The sequence below is a fragment of the Watersipora subatra genome, unplaced genomic scaffold (assembly GCF_963576615.1).
Source record: "Watersipora subatra unplaced genomic scaffold, tzWatSuba1.1 SCAFFOLD_146, whole genome shotgun sequence".
Classification (NCBI taxonomy): domain Eukaryota; kingdom Metazoa; phylum Bryozoa; class Gymnolaemata; order Cheilostomatida; family Watersiporidae; genus Watersipora; species Watersipora subatra.
Genome location: NW_027045401.1, coordinates 95,044 through 117,113, shown reverse-complemented (window position 1 = coordinate 117,113; position 22,070 = coordinate 95,044). Strand labels below are relative to the sequence as shown.

Here is a 22,070-nt window from a genome sequence, read left to right as displayed (position 1 = left end):
GATGAATCCAAACATCTATGTTTAGAATAATTGTGATTAGAAATAGTCACTGCCAGAGCAACGAGCTATGGGAATCAGTGAATGTCCAATTTGGCGCAGCAGACCCTCAATGCCAGAGTAATTACATAATACCTATGGAGTGTCTCCAGCTGGACAAAGGATGAGAGAAATTAACAGCAAATGACACAGCAAAAGTGTAGCAGTGCCCGGCTTTGATAGAGACACACTAATTAAGGCAATGCCATTTCACTGTCACTCTGAACTTTGACGTTCTTACTTACTCCAATGCTTTTAGTAAAAGGCTTTCAATAAATTTTAAAGATCTTGTATTTACTCAGATATCATATATATTAAACTGAAAAAGAAAAGATTTAACAAAAGTTTTTACTGCCGCCTAATGTAGCAGTGTTTTTAAACTACTGTCATTGACAATCAGTTAGCCATGATGGATTAAGCATGCCGATAGCTTGTGAACTGTATACTATATTCATCATTGCCTTTTGAACTAATGATTTGGCAAGTCTCTTGCAGTTATTGTTTTAAAAATATAATGATATATTGTATATATATATATATTATTGTGCACGTGGTAGCGTATAAATTAAAACCATCAAAAATTTACAAATCTTGTAGTGAAGTTTATCTTATCTTGAAATTATCAGTGTGGCACTCCTTTGTCTGCGCATGCTAAGGTGAGGCCGGGTTCAGACCTGGGGACAGCTGCGTAATCTCGACTCATTATGTATCCAACAGCTGGAAAGCAAACAAATTGTGTAGCTGCGTATGGGCATCAAATTAATTTAATTGCGCAAATGACGACATTTCTTTCTGTAGGACATAATAGTCGCGCACTCCGAGCTTGTAGTCCATGAGCAATCGCTTGCATAACAGGTACTCTGTCACACGTGTCTTAGATGCCATATTGGTTCGAACCAGGCCTAAGTAAGGCTGTAAATCTAACTCATTCCATCTCGTTACAGTCAGGCTTTTAGCTTTAGTTTCTGATTTAGACGAACAAGGATAGGCTAAAACTCTATTTAAGAAATAGGACAGATAGTGGAGGTAGCAGGTATGTGTGCTTATGCTTTAGCTCTGGCTTACCATGTACTTTGGAGATTACATTGAACTAAAGAACTTATGGTTGTCACTCATCCAAAGTAACAAAAAATTAGGACTTTTATTAGAAGCCTGAATAATTGTAGCCTAACATTTATTTCATATTCATGTTTTTAACGCAGTCATTCTGACTTTATATATGTGTTATTCGTATAACAACTGAAAAGCAGAAAATCAAAGAAGAGAAAGGCTGTTATGAATGCTTAGATATAAAGTTATAGGGAGCAAAAAATATGCAGGTACAAAAACCCACCTGACCGCGCAGGCCAAGACAACATATGTAGTTTTAAAAGCTGAAGATAACTGTAGAAATGTCAAGTGATTTGCAAGAATTGAGAGTTGCTATCCTTGGTAATGTTTCCGTAGATATGGATTACAGAAAAATGTTGTCTTGCTAACTGGTTGCTAGATGCATGCTTTACATTAAAGCTTCAAGGTCGGGAATGATAAGTTTTTCAACTTTTTAAAGATTTCAAGGGATTCAAAAATGTACAGCAACTGTTTCAATAATATGGTTTACAGAAGGATGTTTAAGAACTGAATAGTGAAATGGTATATAATTTATATTGTAATATTCATACAAAAATTATGTCCGTACCATATGCTTATCAAAGCTTCCATTGCAAGGCAAAAGTTAGCAGTAGTTCATTTTTGAGTATAGAAATTTAGGACGAAAAATGGATGTAAAATGAGCAACATTGTATAATGCTAGAACTACATGTAGCATCAGCTTTGTTAACAAGGCTTTGTGAAGGATATTAGATACGCATGACATGATAAAAATCTTTTACCATGGATGTTTATATTATTGAATGATATTATTAATATTCCCAGTTGCAGATATTACTTAAGAGAAAATGACTATTTTGCCATAAGCTTAGCTTTTGAACATTTTTTTGATTGGCTAATCAACCATGATACAGATACATGCAAAATAATTAAGCTCTCTGTATACACATTAATATGCTAGTTAGCAACAAATTTGTGTGTAGCATTAGCAAAATCAATGACTAAAATTTGCTTTATAGTTTTCCAGTGTGCTGCAGGACACTTTTTGTCTCTTGTGAGCTTTAGCTTTCAGAGCCAGACATTACCCAGTTCAAGAACTGAAGGTCATAATCTAGAAGCTAGCATTATTTAGCCATCCATTTGTATATTGCTGAGGGTATGGCATTATGTAATAGCATGGCTGGTGGTTGTTTAGTTCAGGCTAATCCCATCGGCCACTGTCAACACCTCGCTGGCACTTGTTACATGCATTACTCATGCTTCTTTGTCTAATGGTGCGTGTACACTGGCCGATTTTGTCACCCATTTTGTCGAGCACAGACCAATTTGATGAGTCGGTGTCGGCATCGGTAGGTGTGAGCAGAGAGATCGGTGTTGGTGCTGATTTGAAAGTCGGTGTCGGTGAATCCCAGCAGCTCATCAGCCAATCATAAGCTAAGAGCCTCTGATTAAATGAGCCTAAGCTTTAATGACCGTTCTAAGTTTATGAAATGAAAGGGCTAGGTTTAATGGGAGGCTAGGCGACTGTCATTAAACTTTCCCTAGTGCTCTTTCTGATAGTGAGCTTTTATTTAAATTAATTAAAAGTGAATAGCCAGTTGTATGACTACTACTAGTACTACCACTAGTTCTACTACATGTACTACTTTAAAGGAATTTGCCGGCCCTTACTTGGCACGATCTAAATTATTTCATACAGAAATAAATTGAGTGTGATTTTATTCAAGGTTTTATTAGCGAAGGAAATTTACTAGCCGAGGAGCGTACGGCCATTCGCTCTGTCTACTAAGTGAGCGTTGCGCCCTTATATACAATAAAATTGCCCGTTCCGGCTAACGGAACCGAGTAGGAACACCAGGTAACAACGTTTAAATGGCCAATAATTAGGCCCGCTAGTGCGTTGATATGACAACATAAACGACGACAATTGATAGCCTAACGAGTAACAAGGCTATAATAAAAAGGAAAACACATATAATAAAATATTTATAGACATAAAATATATACAAACATATAATTACATATAATACAGACTGTCAGAGCTCCCGCAGCTGATCCTGCCATCAACAAAATCTAATCGTCATCGGAAGATTCCATTCGGCATTCAGTAGTTGTATCTAGCAGCAGTAGTAGTAGGAGTAGTAGTAATAGTGTAGAATTAGTATATAATTTTCCACATCAAACGCGTTGATTTTTATGTGTACTCGTCTTTGCGTGGTTGGGTGAAGGTCAGAACGATGAAGCGCTGTGATTGGCTGTTGGTACCGAAAAAAATGGTTCGATCGTTGCAATGTAAAGGGGAGTCGGTGTCGGCACCCATACATGAAATGTCTGAGGTACCGGTCTGAGTCAGGGTTTTGGCACCTAATCGGAGTCGGTCCTGGCCAGTGTAAACGCACCATAACTTGTGATGCACTGTCTAACTGGTCTTGGTCAACATGAATGCATGCTCACCATCAATTGTCATTTTTTTCTGTAGATTCTGCAATCGTGTTTCATAATGATGCTATGATGCCTGACTTGCTTTTGGTTGCAGGTATGTACTGACAAGATAAAACAGTGTGACTCTTTTTTCAATTTTATTTTCAGGGTTTAATTATATGGTCTATAATTTTGATAACAACTGTGACTTAGTCTTTAGCTGAACGCCCTCTTTTCTTGTTATTTTGTTACTGTTACTCATGCCAACAAGAAATTTAAAAATCATATTGTTTTAACTAATTATAATAGGAAAGGGTGGAGTACTATTTAAGATAGCGTTTTTCCCACATTACAAAAATCATAATTAGCAATCAATATAGCTCTGGTCATGACATTAAAATTAACATTTTTGTGGTTTAGTGTCATGCTTAGCCTCTGAACATTGATTTCAATGTTTTCCAATGTTTCTAACTTGAAAGTTTTGAACTCTTGAGATTACACCATACTGACCCTCTTATAAAGCTTAACCCTGTCTATAACAAATATGATTTCATCTAGTTATTAATAGCCTAGCCGACTAACCTTACCCACACTGTGTAGTACTGTCCTGATTGTATTGTGGCTGATTTTTGTTAGTACAAATTAGGGTTTGGCACTAGCAGTGAAACTCACTGAAAATTCATGGGGTTATCTTCTCTCAAATCTTGTAATTAGAAAGTTTGAGTATTTTTATCTTGTTGGCTAGAATTTAGACTGCTGCGTGTGAGATTTGGCGCTTGAATTATTTTAACAGAATGGATTAATGCTGGGTTTACTGGGACTGAAAGATGTGTGATATTCAACAACCAGGCTTGCTACGAACTAATGCAACTATGGAAATAATTATAATTGCGTTTCAATATCATGATGACTAAGCTGGTGTCTTGTAATAATTTAGGTTGTACACATAAAACACCATAGATATAGCATGTTTCAGTCAGTTCTACTAGTACAATTAAATATGACATGGAGTCGTGTAGTGTTTTTTATAATTTTAGTCTCCATTCTTCTTATTTGAGATTCTGACCATTGTCGCCAATGTTTTTGTAGTTCTACCTGCAAAATGATAAAAAGTTATTTTCACCTGTAAAATTACAATTTAGGTATATATATTGAACAATACTTAAATTGTTCTATGTACTCGATGAAGAGATAGTGATAAAGTTTGAGTGATTAAAAAAGATATATGTGTATGCAGGGACAAGAACACTCCAGATAACCTAATCGCAAACCAAGAAAACCTCTGTAGTCATAAAAGCCGAAGAAACTGTAGAAATGTCAAGCGATTGGCAGTAGTCGAGAGTTGCTATAATTCATAATGCTTTGGTAGATATGAATTACTAAATAATTTTTCAGCAAGCTTAGCTTTTGAACCATGATACAGATACATGCCAAATAGTTAAGCTCTCTGTATACACATTAATATGCTAGTTAGCAACAAATTTGTGTGCAGCATTAGCAAAATCAATGACTAAATTTGCTTGATAGTTCTCCAATGTGCTGTGGGACACCTTTTGTATCTTGCAAGCTTTAGCTTTCAGAGCCAGACATTACCCAGTTCAAGAACTGAAGGTCATAATCTAGTAGCTAGCATTATTTAAACATCCATTTGTGTATAGCTGAGTGTATGGCATTATGTAATAGCGTGGCTGGTGATTGTTTAGTTCAGAGAAATGGCTAATCCCATCAGCCACTGTCAACACCTCGCTGGCACTTGTTTACCCTAGGACACTTATGTATTCGCAGCATCTAACTTTCGCGTTTTCGCGGTGTCATCCTCTCGCGAAAATTTAATAAGCGAAACTAAACTATCATAACGAACGAGCGAAAACGCGAAGTTAAATAGCTTTGTTCATTGATATCCACAATAAAATCGTCATATTAGAAATGCAGGCAATTTTCGTCTGTGGTTGGGATCAATGGGAAGTTTCTGGTAAACTCATTATAGCTAATACAGCGACTGAGCAGCATGGCAAAGCAAATTAAGATTATATCAGTTTAGTCACCGAATTTGTAACTGATGAGGATGAAAGTCTGGTAGGTGAAGTCATAAAATTGCAGAATAATTATTGTAGTGATGAATTTTATTACCAACCAAAAACAATATCAACCCTCATCAGGTCTAACCACATTATCTCTTCCACTGCCAACCATGTACAAATTAGCTACCGGCCTAGTGCCAGCCATTTTACCGAAATTGCCGATATTGCTTCATGATATGTATACAGTAATTTTTCAAGTTCTACTTTAATTATCTGTATAATCACGAAAATCTAAATTGGCTATTATGTCTTCAACAACTAATTACCTGTTTTATGACTCACGCGGGGTAGTTAATGAACTCACAGAACAATGTTCGTTTTTAAATTAGCAATTCTCAAACAAAAGTTTAAAATTGCTTCGTTGTTTTAGGCTGATTTTATAGAGAAATCCTCGGACAACACAGTCAATTTCATAAAACACTTAAAGACCGTGGGTTACATGGTCAACAAATAATAAAATCAGGTTACCAGACAATTGCTGAGAAAGTCCAAAAATGCGTTTATGGCAGTGGCCCCTAGAAAACACATAAATGCGTTTATGGCAGCGTAAGGGTTATACAGTTTTGGTTGTAAAGTTGGTTGCTACCTATCTATTTTCTTTTTCTTGGGATTCAAGTGTGAAAGTCACAGCGGGAGGAACCTAGACGTCATTGATAGTCTAAAAAACAAATGGCAGCAAGTGATCAAATTGAATTGCCGATCTCACCCACACATTTCAACCTGTGGTTTACAAATACGAACTAGTCCCAAATTGAAATTTTTTCTTATTAGCAAACTGGACCTGAGGAATGTAATCTGTTTTTTCCACTGCATTTATTTTCACATCACTATATTTTCGCACTCATCAGAGCCGCGAAATTAAGTTGCAGCGAAATTTTATTCTGTGTGCTACTCACGAAACTAAATACTAGCGAAATATAAGTGTCCTAGGGTACATGCGTTACTCGTGTGTCTTTGTCTAACTTGTGATGTACTGTCTAACTTATCTTGGTCAACATGAATGCATGCTCACCATCAATTGTCTTTTTTTTTCTGTAGATTCTGCAATCGTGTTTCATAATGATGCTATGATGCCTGACTTGCTTTTGGTTGCAGGTATGTACTGACAAGATAAAACAGTGTGACTCCTTTTTCAATTTTATTTTCAGGGTTTAATTATATGGTCTATAATTTTGATAACAACTGTGTCTTAGTCTTTAGCTGAACGCCCTCTTTTCTTGTTATTTTGTTACTGTTACTCATGCCAACAAGAAATTTAAAAATCATATTGTTTTAACTAATTATAATAAGAAAGGGTGGAGTACTATTTAAGATAGCTTTTTCTGTAGACCAACATAACAAAAATCATAATTAGCAATCAATATAGCTCTGTTCATGACATTAAAATGAACATTTTTGTGGTTTAGTGTCATGCTTAGCCTCTGAACATTGATTTCAATGTTTTCCAATGTTTCCAACTTGAAAGTTTTGAACTCTTGAGATTACACCATACTGACCCTCTTATAAAGCTAAACCCTGTATATAACAATTATGATTTCATCTAGTCTTTAATAGCCTAGCCGACTAACCTTACCCACACTGTGTATTACTGTTCTCATGGTATTTTGGTTGACTTTTGTTAGTAAAAAGTAGTACTATACTCACTGGAAATTCGGGAATTATCTTCTCTCAAATCTTGATATTTAAAAGTTTGAGTATTTTTATCTTGTTGGCTAGAATTTTGACTGCTGAGTTTGAGATTTGGCACAAGAACTCTTTGAGCAGAATGTATAAGTGCTGGGTTTACTCCACTTGAAAGATGTGCAATATTCAGCAACTATGCTTGCTATGGACTAATGCAACTCGGGAAATAATTATAGTTGCATTTAAATATCACACTGACTATGCTGGTGTCATGTATTAAGTTAGGTTTTACAAAAAAAACACCGGAGATGTAGCATGTTTCAGTCAGTTCAACTTGGTAAATTGAAATGACATAGAATGGTGTAGTGTTTTTATAATTTTAGTCTCCAATCTTCTGATTTGAGATTATCACGCTTGTTGTCAATGTTTTTGTAGTTGTACCTGCAAAACAAAAGAAAATTATTTTTCATTTGTTTTTACAATTTAGGTATAAGGAACAATACTAACCAAAACAGTAAATAATGCAGTATCTCATCAATGTTAGCCCGCTGAACCCTCACAGCTGGTATTACGGAATTGCGTAGGCTGTGGCAGAAACCTTAATGGCGGAATACAGGCTTCCATATGGTTCTGTTTACAAAATATGTTTTTAAGCAACAGCAAAAACTAATAAAATTAATTCTTTCGCAGGATGTTAGATTCTAAATTTCACTTCCATTTGTAACATTTTTCACTTATCTTTATCTACTTCTTTCATTATAATAACACATTTCATTAGAATGATATCGCGAAACAATCAATATGACTCATTCGTTGGTAGGTCAAAAATGACTGTGATACAAATGTGGAATTTTATGATAATAAATATAAATTTCCAGTATATTTTGAGTCATGAAAGGATGATGAGCGTGCTATGGATGAATATTATCTGTAAATGTTTAATGAGTGTTTAAAATCGTGCGAACTTTTATAATTTTAGCCCGAATAATGGTGACATACTGTTTTTTTCTGTTTGATGACATCTGCTGTAGGTTGTTCAACTTTTTGTACTGCTGTTTCACCAAATATCATTGCATTGTTAGCACGTTTAGATATATTTGGTAAAAAATTAATAACTTCGGATTGCTGGACATATTGTCTAGGTTTACTAACACGCATTGATTAGATCGAGCAAGGATCAACGGGTTAAAACTCGGTTTTGTATCATGGATTTTTACAAGTTTGTATTTATATTTAACAACTATGATATTATCTTACATGTATTTACATAGCATTGTCTAATTTATTTGAAAATTAGAGCTTTAACTAGCAAATGTGGTTGCTGTCTAATGACACAGGCTTGGGTAATATTTCATACCAAGGGTTAGTACAAAGCCATTTGCATAGCTATTCATCCATAACATCTCGTGTATTGCTTTTCATTTGGCCAGCACTTTATGTATTTCTATATCAAATTCATTGACATACAAACCGGTAGTGACTCACGGTTCTTTCATCTATATAGGCCTGGGCGGTCATCAAGGTCCTCTTCCTTGCATTGTCTTCCGGAAGATTTTGGCGATGAGTAGATCATAAATGTCAGTTGAACGCTTCTTCCCTGTCATTAGACACGTACCCAACCTAATTTTGAACAGCTGGTAAGTCATCATTGACTACTTGACTTGATGGGCTTTGTACTTAATGACCTCCCATATACTCTCAACACATTAGTCATAACTTATAATAAACTTTCACGGGTAGCAAAATCGTAAATTATACAGAATTTGAAGCGAACACGAGTCAATACACAAACCGGCTATAGGAAATCAATCGATTCTTCAGAAGATTGTGTCAGTTTACCCCAAACCTTCAAAATAAATATATTGATATATATATATATAAATATATATATATATAACAATAACCAATGAATAGATTTAAGAATTCAAGCAATTTATGTTTACACAAATTCTGTACCATTCACTATCTCACTACCCACTTTCACCTTGAAATTCTAGAAAATTAGAGATGCGAGCTTGCAAGGTGGTTTTTTATGTATCACTAAATGCCCAAAGATGCGAAAGGCCAGTTACGGAAACTACATCACTTGGTTTTCCCGTCAGGTCTGCTTCAGATTTGTTTTAAAAAGGTTGGCTGGAAATGAGAGTATAAGCAAATCGAGAAGTTTCCAGCCAGGAAGAGATGATTTAAAAATTAAAATGAAGAAAAAATAGAATTAGCTCTAATATAAGATCAGAACGTTTTTTTCAAGAATGTTTTATTAAGCTGAATTCAGTTATATTAAATTTATACTTTAAGTTTGTTTATGCGATGCCACAAAAGTGTAGCGTACCAAGCGTGTTGCATCAGGTCTCTCTCTCTCGCAATCATTAATGCTATGATTCTCTGAAAGGTAAGAACTCCATATGGTATGCTACTGTATGGACTGCTTCATACTGCCACTACTCAAAATTATGTTGTGCATAATACTGCTACATTTTAATGCAGACCATAACCTTTACATAGGTATTTGTAGCCTTGGGGGCATGGGTATAGAGCATGAATAGATAAAATCATGTATTTTTTCATTGTAATATCTCTTATTGGTAGTTTTTTAGAGGATGGCAACACAATAATTTTTCTTTAGTTAATTTATATAAAAAACATTTCTGAGATAGGACTTTAAGAAAATTAACTTGCGAGCTTTTGTCCCAGAATGCATTTTGCTCTCATATCAGACATGACTGTACAGTAGGCGCGGCTAAAATGAGATGATCAGTTCTAGGAACGTTTACATGATAAGGATTTTTCATTATGAGAATGTTAACATACATGTAAATTGTCTAAACCATTTCAGGACCTTTCCAAACTCGCTCATGTGAGAATCCGACTTAAATTCTTTTGAATGTATTGGCGGTGCCTTAACTGTATTATTGGTTTTCATCGACAACTTTTCATGATCAACCTCATTGGTTTAATAGACCATGATTGTGGTAATTTGACAATAATTTGATGAAGAGCGCATAGTTTTGACGCGACAGCGACTTACAACAATTGACTAAGAAAGAAAGTTTCACTATAAAAAAGCGATAGTACCTTTTCGTCATCTATTCGTTCTTAAGAGCTCAAGATTGCAACTCCAACTCGTGACATTCAGATGCACCGACCAATAGCCTTAAAGTATTTATCAACAATTGCACTGCTATATGTACCTTTTCTTTGTTCCGTTGTCACTTCAGACAAATTATCACAAAAGTCAGAATGTCATGGAAATTGTATGTATTATATGTATAATGCTTTATGTACAGTGTTGGGAAAAAAATCTTTGTCTGCCTGTTTAAGTAAGTGTAGCACTGCAATAAATTCATCATAATTTGGAAATATTTTGCACTGCATACATAAAACCCTGTATCAAAACAATCCTAATGAGCTGAAAAATAGAAATAACTAGATTTTAAAATTGCCAAATATCTTCTATTGTATCAACCGCTGCTTACTAATTCACACTGCATACCAGAAAATATGTCATCGCAAATTTTGTTATTATCTCTTCTTTAATTATTTTCTAAATTGAAAATAACAGTCTTGTACTGTTATGGGCCCAGAAAAAAGCCATTGGGGTTGTTTTGCATTTTAATATTTTATCTGGTAGCCTTTGCAGACTATAACCATTCTGCAGCCTTGGGCATGCTGTGAACAAGCCTCACGAGCGCTTGAGTGTTCATAATCTGAAACCAGCAATCATGTTGGACAGCTGGTTTTTTCAAACGCCTTGATCGTGGTAGATCTTTGGTGGTTTGATGCTGCATTCATTTCTTTACCACTTAATTTTCTTTAGATTGAAATACTCTAAGCTTCTTCGCTATTTTTCTATTGCTCAGATTGCCCATCGTATGCAGGTGAATGATGAGGTCGTTGACACATTTTTTATCCATGGTTGATGTTGACGCTGGTATGAATTCTGGGATCTCTAGCTGTTCCTCTTTTAACAAGAAAAACTGTAAACCTTTGCTGCACATGCTGTCCAACAGGATCTCTATTGTTGTGATAATATTCCACTTGAAAATTAATAATGTCATATTGCGTTTGAAAATAAGTTAATAAGCACTGATTCACATTGATTGGCCTAAAAATGATTATTGATCCCTGATTAACCGTAATTTTATTACTGATGGTGTCAACAAGATCTAATGTTAATTTACTTTTAAATGATGCATGGTTTGTCAGGGTTCAATCCCTCTACATGACTACTACAACAAATTTACCTAAAATGGGCAGTGAGGTTTGAGGTGGACAAATACTTTCTGACACCGCTGTATGTCGCTTTCTTTTCTCGCAGGTGTGGCGAGACAGACTAACACTCAAATCAAACTTTAGAACTCGCCCGATGATACACTTTAAGTTAAATGGAGTTTTTTACGCGGTACGAAGCAAAAACTTCACAAAATGATGCCCGACTTTTTCTAGAATTTATGCTATAGGAGGTATACGTTATAGGAGCATATACTTTACTCTAAAAGACCATGTGAGTTTGTGAGGTACAAATATCATGTTTAAAGTGTGCAATAGCTCCCATGTAGGATTCTTTTGCTCCCTCATCACTAATTGAACTTGAAAGTTTATTGTGTATTATCTAATTTTTATCACTTTTAGCCTTGCTTGTCCTCTAGCGCAAAGCTGACCTATTGCTCCTAGATGTGACTCTGGCACTTATGGAATAAAAGTGCAAGCTGAGTTATCAGTAAAGATTTTGACAGCAATTATTTCTTACCGATGTTCAACAATGTACATCAGCTCCAATTTTCTATTTTGTTACGAAACATCTTCAGAACGAACACTCAATTGTTCATGAATTTAATAATAGCACTCCCAGTTCTGTCCATCATAACAAAATTAAAAAAAATCCGAGTTGAAAACCAACATCCGGAGTCAATCGTTGCGCCGGTTGACCATCTTGAGAATGGTAAATATTTAATATATTAAATAGGAAAAACCACAACAAAATAAAATATGTATAAAAAATTGTAAAAACAATACAGCTGAAAATACAAGAATCGTTTTTCTTTTGTCTTCTTGTAGTGTAGGCAGTGTACACTCTTTGAAAGGGAGATAGGTTTAATAACAAATGTGGAGGTTGTTTATGTTGTAGCCTAGATGACGACATTTTGACTGGCCTAAATTTATCAACAACTCCGAAAAAACTAATGATACAGATTTTTATTGGCAGTTTGTGAGCGTGCCCATTATATCATTTGCTAGTAAATCGGTCGAGTGTGTTTATGCACGCACCAGCGATATCTTCGCCCTCATGACGCTTGCAATAAAATCGCCTAGTGTGTTTGGACCTTAAAAGCTCCTTGCTATATTTTCACAAAAGGCGAATATACCTAAACCTATATATATGCTGATAAGGTAACTTACCTCCTCAAATAGAGTTGGCTTTCATTAAAAAGATGGCGCTCGATTTTCAAAGCAATCTCCTGATGTGGTCCCAAATAGCGGTGCCAATCAAATCAAGGTGCATTCAAATATAGGTTTAACGGTAGCTCACTTTCAACATTTTTTCCAATACCAAATTGAAGGTAGTCAAAGACTCTGTGCATAAAGTCCTCATCAACTTATTTTTTTATACAATGTTAAAATCTTTGTTCTTTTGTAGAAGTTGTTTAATCTGGAGAACGAAGATGAGCTCACCACGCAGAACTATTGTTCTTTAATCATGTTCTCACAGAACTAATCATATTGGCCTACAAGTGTTTTGAAAAACTGAAGGGTAAGTTGATGAGTCCTCTACTTTTTGTAGTCCTAATCTTCTGATAATTAAATTGGGCTTTGATGACTAAAGTGTGCTCTGGAGACTGCAGTCATTACATTGGGTAGTTGGCTACACTAAAATACTATAGCACTGACAATCCGCAAAAACAGTAAAACAATAGTTATGAAGCAAAATAACCATGTATGGAGTGGCATGTACAATTGATATTTAAATTGTGCAAATACAATATCAAAGAATTAAAATATTAACCATTTTTTAAAGATTGAATGTATTTCTTAATGAGTGTAGCCTGGGTTTTCCGAATGGAAAAAGTCTAAAACACAATCAGATTTTGGTCTAGTCCATTAACTGAGTGCGTACAACAGGCTGCGCAGTGCAGCTCAGCACAATGTACGCTTATAACCAAAAGCAATGCGCTAAAAAATATTTGTACAAAACATTTGTTATTAGTGAGTAGGCAATTAGTTAGCCGGTCATATGTGTACCTAATAGGAAAAAACCAATCGCCATCTTGCATCTAACTAATAGAAAACATGTTAACAGCCAACAGCGACCAAAGTTTTTTGAGAATCATTATTTTTGTTTTTACAGTTTATTATTGCAATAAACAGCTAAGTTAGACCTTTACAGCTACCAAGGTTTTAGAAATGGGCAATAAATAAACCTTTGGAAAATAGACTACTGATTGCTACCTATTGTATCAGCAAAAGAGGATGAGAACCTGACCAAGCTCATACTGCAACACACTTTTTAGATTTTTTGTCGGTAACATTAGGCGTAAAACCTTCTGCTGATTAATGTGTATGTTAAAAAACTCTGATAGGCGGTGTGATTCATAAATAAGGTCATCTTAATCTGAGGGCACACTTCTTTGGTGAAAATTAGGTCTTTAATAAGAGCCATCACATGTAGGACAAATTAATGTACCAAAGTCTGTTCTATTCTAATAAAAAGTGTATTACGTTATTCAATAGAAAAATGATATGGTAATGATGCTACCACTACCAAGCACAATAGCCTTTTGGCTTTTACTTTGAAACAATTTTTATTTACCCTTTATGGCCGCAATGTTTGCGCTTTAATTCTTGAATTGTCTGTTTGTGTAATAATGTTCTATCTACCAATCTTTTATACAAATAAAAGTGTCCTCAAGAACCCTGGCCATCATTTTTAGCTGTTTTTTATGAAATCTAGAGGCATTTGAAACGTTCTCTCTTCCAACAGCGTCAATAATTTTTTAACCTTGTCTTAGGATTTTACAACATATTGAAGGGTAAAGTAACAATTTGTTCAAAACTTCATGAACTTGTAGTATGGCTCTTACTCTGTTTTTTTACACTAAGCCTGCTTATAAAAATGCTGATGAAATGCAGTTGCATTTAACCCTTTCACTGCCGTAGACGCATAAATGCGTTTTCGTGGGACGACTGCCGTAGACGCATTATTGCGACTTTCCCAGCCATTGCGTAGTTACCTCATTTTATTATTCGTTGACAGCATAACCCACGGTCTTTAAGAATTTTATGAAATTGACAGTGTTGTCTGAAGATTTGTCTACAAAATTAGCCTAAAGTAACGAATCAATTTCAAACTTTTGTTAGAGAATTTCTAATTTAATAACGAACATTTTTTGTGTGAGTTCATTAATTACCGCGCGCGAGTCAGAAAACAGGTAATTAGTAATGTTGATGGCATTATAGCCATTTCAGATTCAGATTTTTGTGATCATACAGATAGTTAAAGCAGCAGCACTGTCTCTGAGAGTAGTGAAAGTAATAATTTTGTAAGAGTAAGAAACATGGAAGATCGTTTTAGCTTCGCATCGATCATAGCATCACACAGCTTTATCATCACACAAAGTATAGATCTGTTGGATTTTTGCATAGCAATGATGGCTAAAATGTTAGCAAATTAAAATATGTAACTAAATTGTTCTGAATAGAGATTGAAATTGGAAAAAATACTGTTTACATATCATGAAGCAATATCGGCAATTTTCGGTAAAATGGCTGGCACTTGGCAGATACCCAAATTTGTACATGCTCGGCAGTGAAAGGGTTAAGTTCTGCATAAATTGTCTAAATTGTTTTTTATCACGGCTTCATTAACAAATTAAAAACTTGGTAAATTTTGATCTTGCAGCCATTTTTCCTAATTGTGCACACAGTATGATGCTCAATTACAACAAGGCATGAAGTAAATGTAATACGAAGCAGTTTTTGCACTGATTTCTTATGTCTTAATTTTATGTTGAAGCTGTTTCAGTGTGAACTCTTAAACTACCAATAGTACAGCTCATTTGGCAATGTGTTTCTGTATGGCTAAGTGCTGCATGATGCGGCTTTAGCAAGCTTTTGTACAAATTGTTTCCGATTACTGATTAATTAGTAAATTATCTTATTACATCTATACCTGATTGAAAAAAGCTATTATTTGCATATGTTGAGCAAATAAGAATGCGTTTACAACCTGAGCATAGTTTTGCTTTGCAAAAACTTGTTTTACGAAATCTTCTTACTGATGACCAGTAATTTCAGAAGCAATACAGCCATAAATGGTTACTAACTTCAGATCTATAGACTGAGCAACTTTATTGAGCAATAGTACTAATGAGAGTAATTATGTTCATCAGATTAATTAACATGTAAACTAATAATATTCACAAATCATCCGACTAGAGTTTTGTGCTTAACTCACAGTAATTTCAAAATGGACGAAAAGTGGTCTCTCTCACTCGACAACTCGTTTGTAATATTTTTGGGGGCATGAACTAACTTAAAAACTTATGCTGACAAACTTGCTATAAAAATATTATTAATAAACAATTGGGGTGTAAAGTTATAACCATTTATACACTCTTTTAGAAATTAAGTTTCACGAAACACTTATGTCGCGGTAGAGAGATCCATTTGGTAGTAAAGGAGTTGAAGTTATCAGCAGGTAGATCATATGGGTTGCGGTCACAGAAACCATGGTTAAGTCGCAAATCACGAAGTTGAATTATTCGACTTTGAAGTTGCACCAACTGAACTTATAGTATTGGTAACAAATTTTGTAACCTGTAGGTCTGGACCAATCAAAGAGTGATCTTTCTGAATCTGAAGTCAGTTTAGCCAATAAAAGTATTTTACCATCGAAAAAAAAACTTAAAACCGTTGCTATGCTAAACAAGAAGTACTGAAAAATGGTGTCCGCTAAAAATAATTGTTTCTTTTTTGCCGATTTTAAAGGTAACTTTGACATATAAGACGCTTGTAATGAGTACTTTGGTATTCTAACTGATGTCAAAAGCAGTGAAAGTAAAGGGAGTTGTGGTGATATTTTCCTAACGATTCTTACAAGATTACTACAATATTTAATAATAAGAATAATTATTCAATTTTTATGAAATTATAATCAGATTTAGTTATGAGAATAATTATTCGAGTTTGCAAGGTCGAAGTATATAGTGACCGATGGTGTGCAATATGTTACTGTTGTTAATTTTCTAAATATTTGGTTGATGATTTGGGTGTGCCCAATATCGCGATACAATCAAGCTGTTTTTAATATCTGCAAAAATAAGTAATACACTTTCTTATAAATATACAGCTATTTCTTTGACAACCAGCTAAAATCTGTTTAAATTTTTAAATTCAGCATAATGTTTTGGATCCAAGTACAGAAATCTAGATAAATATCACAATATCTTGATATTGGTTGCTATGTCATGTTGAAATGTAAACAAAACTTTACATTGGTTTTCGTTTCTCAAACTTTAATACCAGTTTTCTTGGAACTATGTTTTTGCACTAATGGTAAACGTGCTTCAGTTTTTTGACCATATAATCTGCTGTACTTAGGCTAGAATCAAAATTTTGTTTGCTAAATCTTGTAATCCTGACTTACCATGAATTCTGTGATCATGACACATATTAATAGTTAATGCACTGTTTGAAACTTATAGTGCTATTGTAGAACTACAATAAAAAATATGTCATCACTAACAGAAATTAACTACCAGTTTTGATTTTGTATAGGTGTCTTGTTTTCTATTACAGATTTTAATGTGTTTGCAGGACAAAATGAAGCAACTGCAAGAGGTTTATTATAGAATTTATTTCAAATTATGTTCTTATGATAGAACTTTCCGTAACAAACTTTCATTTGGCTAATACTTGTATCCATTTTTGACTAAAATAAGTCGAACCAATTTGTTTCACTCCTACTACCTGCCCTAAATTGGTGCAAATGGTCATCAGAAATGTGCTTTCTTTGCGCTGCTAAAATGGCCCATTAAATGTATTTTAATTTGATGAAAACTCAAATATTGGTTAATTATTGGCCTTTTCAAAATACCGTAAAATACTCATCTGATTTGCATGTACGACTTAGCTGCCCAATTTGTCAATGCATGGTACTGGAGCTTGTTATCATTTTGCTTGTTGAAGGTTGACTTGCAACAAAATTTCATTACGGTTATTTGGTATCAAAAGATTCATCATGGCTTACTCTGCTGTGTTGTAGGTGCAAAATATGGAGAACTGTGATTACAAGCTCTTAAAAGCTAAAAAAGAAACAGTTAATCTCCGCGATCCCGAAACCGCCGTAGATTGGAATCAATTTATTTCTCTGACATAGTAAAATGATTTGGTTATTGTTTTGACACGAGATCTTCTCACATGAATTGTAAGTTCCGTAAAAGGCTCAATATAAAACTTCTTGTAGCACTAGTTTATGACATAAACTTTGGGTTTCACCAAAGAGCCCTTACCAAATATAGATGCTCGCTAGTTTACAATTTTGTTTTGGGTTGATCTAATCGTCTAGTCGCAATCTGATCATGTGACCCATGCTTCCTGCCAAACAGCGCGCACAATTTCCGCAGCATTTTTTGACTATCACAGGTGACCAACAGGCTTGTCATGCTTATCAGATGATGATATGCATTCCTTCAAGCTAAGGTTAAAAATTAAACAAATTTTTACGGTAGGTTTTGAGATATCTGTGCTCAAAGTGACATCAATACAGTGATGAGGAAACAGATGCTTGAGGACAATAGACATCGTTTTATTGAATGCGTGAACTGTATTTGTGAAAATATTTGAATGAATGAGGTTGCATGAAAGTGTAAACAGAAGCCATCTTGTTGAGCTACGTTCCATTTGACCCATTTTTGGAACGGGATTCTAATCTTTGGCAATTTTGTGATGGCGGCGATTAATTGTTCGATTTTGAGCTTTTAAGAGCATGTTATCACATTTCTACATATATTGCACATGCAACACAACAGAGTAAGACATGGTGAATCTTTTGATACCAAATAACTGTAGTGTGAATTTTGTTGCAAGTCAACCTTTAAGCATTAGTAATCTTTTAGAAAAATGACAAGATTTTCTTTTGGAAACATACCTTTCAAGCAACAACGGTATGCGAGTGCCACTGTACGTAATTTTGATTAATATTCTTAAACTTCATAATCATTCTTAGTATTGACTAAGTATTATTGCTTTTTAGTTTGTGTATTTCTTTATGTAATATTTATCTGTGAATGTTTAGCTGAAGCTTGTGCAGAGCTGTCATCAATAACAATTTAGTTGAATGTCATTTACTAGTTATTCCGTTTTACAAATTGGACTGTGCCCTGTGAAAGAACTTCTTTATTTTAATTGTGTATACAGCTCATATTTACCCTTGCATGTTTATAGTTGTCATGTTCTTGCATTCTGGTTGCCTGTCCACTGACGATAGCACTTGTACAGACTATATGTAAGCATAGTGTCTGGGATAGGAACTGAAACTCACAGTTAAAACCTATGGTGACCAGCTCTAAACTTTACCTTGCAATAATATCTAAAAGCCAAGTCCAGATCAGGGTCAGACTACTGACTATCAATTTTACGAATGAGTAATTGCTTTTGAAATACTACTTCAATATTTGAAGTCCATTTTTTTTAATAGGATATGAATAAGTTTTTACATTGCTTAACTCGCGTTCTTCTATTGCCTGCAAATCACAAAGGTGACAAATATCAAAGCTGGGATTGAGAGTCATAAGCTAAAATATCAGATGCACTTCTGCTTGCTCAGTTTTTTCTTTTTTTTGCAGCAATCAATGAGCTTGCAATTGATTAGCTATGAACAGAGTTTAATTTAAATCGAAAAATCATCTATTCAAAAAATGTGATATTTCTATTTTTTTTATTACTAATTGCAGGGTGTTGCTATAACATGTTCTGCACCCACTCTGGTGCTAGACAAGTTATCTAAAGAATTGGCGATTCAAGGTTACAAAAGCTTACATATTTGGGGAGGCTTCTGGTCAGAGGAGAGCGGACAAAGGAACTTAGTGAAGGTAAATTATGGTTTCAAAACACCAAAATATTGAGTGACATAGAATGAACCTTGGTGAAAAACAAAATTTTTTTAGATGTATTTTACAAATATTGAAATGAAAAATTTTGTGCTAGTCCGAAAATTTCAATAATATGTATTTGCACGATGTATCTAATAGTCTGCAACAAGCTATAGCTTTTTTTAAACTCTGAATGACACTCGTATTGCTTAACTTGCATTTTTGTACCATTTACAATCTCTGTTTGTGAGAAATGTACCTTTTGTTCCAAATCCAGTTCGGCCTGTCATAGCTGTTTTCTGCAGTCATCATTCAATTTTCGGGATTAACGGGGACCAGGGTCTTTTGTGAACAGTGAAAACCCACAAAATAAAAAGTATTGTTTTAAGTATATACATAAATGAGCCAAACTTTAAGGCCAAAACACTTGCATTGTTTCATAAGCATAATGTATTTGTTCCCTATGTGAAAAATAAATTAAAGTTCCTTTCATTGACTTTTAGGTCATATTCTAACTTAAATCCAAGTATTTTAACTCAAATTATGAATTTTTTGTAGTATGGGCATAGGTCAGATTTTTATCTGGTTGGAATAGCTGTACAGCAAATTTTGCTATAATGTACATGTATATCTATTATAACGCAAATTCCTCTCAATGTAAAGAATTTATGTAAAGCTTTTGTTTGACCAACATAAGTAATGCCATATAGGGTAAAGTGTCAAGTTGGTGAAAATTCCCAAATTTATTAAAAAAATTTTCATAGTTGTCCTTGAAAATATCGCTTACATTCTTGCCAAACTTGAGCAATGATAAGATGCATACGGTTTGCTATTATAGATACCAATACATTGTTAAACTAGTTTGTCATTAGAGATTGTCATTTTTGTCAAAAATATATAAAATGATTCGCCTCGCAAGAAATCAGAAATATTTGAAGGGGATCTATCAGTGAAAGCATTGGAGTGTTAATGCAGACGATCTCCTACTTACGAATACTCGAGTTACGAACAACGGTACATACGAACAGGTCTGCGCGTATATTCATCGATAATACCGACGGTAATACCGACGTATTAGCGGCAGAAAGAAACGCTACGTAGAAGCATCACCCAGCATCCACCTTCCTCTGCCCAGTTCGTTGCAGTGCATAAGCGCGTGAACGTATTTCCAGTGCGCAAAGAACTTTTTTATTTTTCCTGTATGTATTGTAAAGGAGTTTGCCGACCTTTACTTGGCACGATCTAGACTAATAAATAAAAAGAAGAGCGTGTGTGTAGTTTCATTCAGCTTTTTATTAGCGAAGGAAATTTCACTATCCGAGGAGCGTACATCTATCTGCTCTGCTCAAATAAATGAGAGCGCTCCGTTATATTCAGTAATATCAACCGTTCCGTTCTAACGGCAAACAGTGAGAACACCGGCTAACAAGGTGAATAAATAGGACTGCTAGCGAGTTGGTATGACAACAATAAAAGTGACGATAAATGAGAGTGTTATGACGTGATATCAGATATAACAATAGCATAACGAGTGAAACAACGGTATAATAAAAGGACAACACATAAAAAAGGACAACAACGATAAGTTCTAGCATAACGATTAAAACAACGATATAATAAAAAAGGACAACACATACAATCAATAAGAAATGCAGTGTCATGGCCCGGCGTCCACCACAGTATTCTCTCCATTTTATTAAAAAGTTTTTTCAGTACAAACCAATTTACAGGTTACTTATACAAGCCTTAAACATAATTATATAAACCTTCAATATACTTATATACGTGTAGGCCTTTTGCATAAATTATAATACAAAATATAGCACTGAAGCAACTTACGAACAAATTCACTGTACAAACAATTGTTCGGAACGTAACTCGTTCGTAGGTTGGGGACCGTCTGTATACCAAGCTGAATGTCATGATATCTAGTCTCATCAAAGTCTATCTTGCACCCAATCTCTTCCCAATGATGGATAAATGATAAGTCATACAGGCACTGATTTTACTTTGTTAGCTAGCCGCAACAAGTAGCAGTCTGTCTCTTGTGGCTTTTATTCACCTCACCTTCTTTTTGATCTCCAAATTCATGTTTACTACCTTCAAAACTGAATGTTTTTTAATTGCCAAATCAGTTGATATGAGCATCAGAGTTAAATTTTTAGCTGAGCTAGAATTTATTTTGGTCATCTCAAATAGTCTACGAAGATGAACTGTTACAAACGAGCGCATTTGCACAGACATGCTAATGGCAAAGAGTAGCTTTATTATATAAGCAGAGACTAAATAGTGTAAACAAAAGCTGAAAATCTGTTTTAATAGAAACTTCTAAACTATTTAAAGAATTTCAATAATGTCTATATAATTAATGTTTAATGTATAATCCTAAATATTTAGGATTTGTTTGGAGTGCGCGAGAGGACAACTCTGCTTTGCAGAGTAACCTGGCAGTAACCCTATGCTTAATTTGTACATGTATGCATTGCAGTGAAAGGCATATTTATACACACCAACCTTACAGTGTTAAAGGCCAACTGAATGAAAAGGGACCTTTATACAATTCATAGTCAATCTGTGCATGGAAAAAATTGACCGTGTAGACAGTTAGGAATTTTACTCAGCTCAAGATTTTGAATCAACTTGGCTTGTACCAAAAAATACCATGGCAGTGTAGAGTGCTGTAAAAGATTATCAGTTGCAATAATTATGCATTCAAATATTGCAAATTATT

The 22,070-nt window shown here is 34.6% G+C and overlaps 1 long non-coding RNA gene across 2 annotated transcripts; it reads left to right on the top strand.

Annotated features, from left to right (window-relative positions):
* Positions 1-922: 922 nt before the first annotated feature.
* Positions 923-19,296, top strand: LOC137410443 (uncharacterized). Of its 2 annotated transcripts, none has more exons than XR_010981204.1 (4): positions 923-1,069; positions 8,755-8,887; positions 12,889-13,002; positions 19,202-19,296. It is a non-coding gene; the product is annotated as an uncharacterized lncRNA (long non-coding RNA). The 2 variants fall into 2 exon arrangements; XR_010981205.1 differs by lacking the exon at positions 923-1,069 and adding an exon at positions 6,669-6,722.
* Positions 19,297-22,070: the final 2,774 nt, after the last annotated feature.